We start from the raw sequence: 3438 nt of genomic DNA, 5'->3' as shown, positions 1-3438 counted from the left end.
GGGCCTGGGCTGTCTCCTTGTCCATCCACTGGTCCATTCTGCTCAGCATTTTTTTGCTCCTCCTTTGGAGGTTCCACTTTGGATTTGGGCTTTGAAATTATGGGGCTACAGATACTCATCAGCTCCTTAATTTTAGCTTCAATCTCTTTTGACTTGACAACTGGATCCATAGTCAGACTCTGTTTGTTCTGCAGATTCAGCTTGTCATTCATCCACTCCATTGCTTCATTTGTGCTTTTTTCTACCTTCATCATGTCAGCAGCATCCAAATGGTCATACTGGTCCTCCTTGTTTTTGAAAGAACTGATTGCTTTCATATATTGTTGGATCTGTTTCCCTAGTTCATCAAATAATCTTGGTCTTTCTCCAGATTCCTGGAACCGTAACTTAATAGGCTGACCTAGATTTTTTAATTCAGCCAATTTATCAACATAAACTTGCTTTGGCTGGTCTTCTCCATCCTCATATAACCAATTTTCAGTATCTTCTAGTTTCAAAGTAAAACTGTTACGATCATCTTCGCTCACAAACTTCTCATATTCACCACTAAGCTTGTCTCTCATTTCATACACATATTCTTCCACTGCATTCTTAGCATCATTCCGCTCCTTCTCCAGTTTATCCTGCATGATCATCTTACCCTCATTTTCAATGTACAAGTTGAGCATCTCTTTGTCTATCTGCCATAATAGCTGATTTTCAATTGGCAGGTCCACAGTACTGGTCTTCACTTTTGCCTTCTTGGCTTGGGGTGGTTGGTCCATCTTTTTATCTTTTGATCCAGCTTGGGAAGTCTCCATTTCTTCAGACTCTGCCTTGTTTTCTGCTGGCGTCTGCTGCTGTTGCTCTTCCACATGAGCTTCCTCCTGGTCCACCTGCATCTTCTCTTCCTCCTTCGCATTCTGGTCTGTTTCCATTGGTTCCTCATTTTCCTCAGACTTATGTACTTCTGCTAGGGATGCACTAGACACACTGAAAATGCCATGGACATTTACTCGAACCTTGACTTTCACTTTTGAACTGGAGCCATCAGACTGAGGAGTGACTTTCTGAACTGAAAACTGGGCTATAGCAGGATCTGGGTAGGGCAACTCCCGAGGAAAGCTGTAATAGGCCTCAAGAGTGAAAGGTTCCTTTCTATAAAATGTGAGAACTTTAGAGAAAGGAGCAGCATGATTTTTTGCAGACTTCACAGTCACTTGACCCTTCTTCAGCTGTAGAATTCCATCTCAGAGAGATTGGATAGGGTAGTACATCAGTGACAGAAAATTCTCTGACTTTGAAAGCAGGTGATAAGATTGCACACTGCAATGCACAGCCTCGAGTGACAGCTTCATCAGCATTTAATGTTGTATTAAGTTCTTTACCAAAAAATTTGCTGATCTTCTCTTTTACTGCAGGAATTCTTGTAGCACCACCAACTATCTCCACTGCATAAATATCTTCTTTCTTTAACCTGGCTTGTTCCAAAACACTACGAAGTGGTGGCTCCACTCTAGCTAAGAGATCATCGCACATTTCCAGAAATTTGCCTCTATTCATAGTTCCAGATACATCAATGTCATTCATAAAACACTCAATGCTCAGAGGGAGATCTGAAGCATTTGCACTCATCAATTTCTTGAGTTTCTCACACTCCTGAGAGAGTCGTAATAATGCACGGATTTTGGACTTTATGTCTAGCTTGTATTTCTTCCCAAATTCTTCACAGAAGTGATTTACTAAAACTTCATCAAATTTTCTGCCTCCCAGTGTTGTGTCAAATGCAGTGGCCAGAACCTTCAGTTTTCCTCTATTAAATGCACATACAGAAACTTGATAAGCAGAATGGCCCATGTCTACAAAAACTACATTTCTTGGTTTCTCTTCTAAGGCAGGAAGATCTTGCTTATAGATTCCACATGCAAGAGCAACTGCAGTAGTTTCATTCATTAATCGCAGGCAATTGAGACCTGCAATCTGTGTAGCATCCATCACCGATCGTCTTTCTGCATCGGTATAGAAACGAGGAACCGAAACAACAGTCAACAACGGGCTTCTTAAGAACACTTTCTGCTGTCTCCTTCAGTTTGGACAAAAGCATAGCAGTCACTTGCTCAGTGGTAAAATTTCTCTCTTCCTCCATATACATCACCTTTATACCTGTTAATCCAGTGGGTAATTGCACAATATCATATGCAAGGTTGGATTTTTCTGCCTCCACAAATGGATCAGAGAATGCTCTGCCATGGAATCTTTTAAATCCTTGGACTGTATTCTTTGCATTGGAAATTACCTGGCTTTTAGCTGCTGCTCCAATTGAACGATTCTTAGGACCAAAAGAAATGCAAGCCGGCGTGCAGCGGTCGCTATACTCATTGACGATAGTCTCGATGCCGCCGGCGCGTGCCACAGCGACGTAGCAGCTCTGGAAGCCCAGGTCTATGCCCACCACTGACATGGCGCCGGCTACGGCTCCGGCCCAGGTCCGGCTGCCGAGACAGGACACGGGACCCCGGCGGGGCTAGCGCGTGGAGATTGGGCCGCGTGGGCCGAGGGGCTGGGGCTAATGGGAAGCGTCCACGCGAGCGCCTAGGTTCTTGGCTGGGAGACCACAACCAAGGGCGCTTCTCAGGCCGGCTCCGGCTCAGCGGCCACAGAGCGATTCTTTTGTTTTCAATGTCATTGATCTCTGATTTCATTTCAAATATTTATTTTCTTCTGCTGGGTTTAGGCTTAGATTGTTCTTCATTTTCCAATTCCATAAGATGGCTTGTGAATTTGTTGATGTCCTCTCTTTTTGTTTTTCGAATGTAGGCATCTAAAGTGACAAATTTTCCTCTCACAACTGCTTTTGCAGTAACCCACAGGTTTTGGTAGCTTGTGTCTTCATTGTTGTCGTGCTCAAGGAAGTTAACAATTTCTTCTTTTATTTCTTCCTGCACCCATCTGTCATTCAATAGAAGGTTGTTTAATTTCCATGCCTTTGTATGGGTTTGAACATTTTTGTTGGAGTTGAGGTCCACCTTTAGTGCTTTGTGATCTGAGAAGATACAAGGTAAAATTTCAACTCTTTTGATTCTGTTGAGATTTGTTTTGTGTCCTAGGATATGATCAATTTTGGAGAATGTTCCATGGGGCGATAAGAAGAATGTGTATCTTTGGGATGGAGTGCTCTATATACCTCTATCAAGCACAGTTGCTCTAGGGTCCCATTTAAGTCCCTTATATCTTTGTTTAATTTCTGTTTACAGGATCTGTCCAGCTCCGTAAGAGGAGTATTAAAGTCCCCTGTTATTATGGTATTATAGGTTATCATATTGCTCAGACTAATGTCTGTTTCAAGAATCTGAGAGCACTTAAATTGGGTGCATAAATATTTAGAATTGAAATGTTTTCTTGTTGTATTTTTTCCTTGACCAATACAAAGTGACCGTCTTTGTCTTTTTTGACTTTAGT

General features: G+C 42.3%; 1 pseudogene across 1 annotated transcript in view; it reads right to left on the bottom strand.

Moving 5' to 3' along the window:
• The window catches only part of LOC100953285, a 4871-nt pseudogene extending 2244 nt beyond the window's left edge, over nt 1-2627 (bottom strand). Inside the window, exon 1 of the transcript XR_001161014.2 lies at nt 5-2627. The product of XR_001161014.2 is annotated as a heat shock 70 kDa protein 4 pseudogene (transcript). The remainder of the gene's footprint in view (nt 1-4) is intronic.
• Nucleotides 2628-3438: the final 811 nt, after the last annotated feature.

The sequence above is a fragment of the Otolemur garnettii genome, unplaced genomic scaffold, assembly GCF_000181295.1.
Source record: "Otolemur garnettii isolate 467f Iridium unplaced genomic scaffold, OtoGar3 scaffold00001, whole genome shotgun sequence".
Lineage (NCBI taxonomy): Eukaryota > Metazoa > Chordata > Mammalia > Primates > Galagidae > Otolemur > Otolemur garnettii.
Note: the sequence above shows the minus strand (reverse complement) of the source record. Positions and strands in the feature narration are given on the sequence as shown.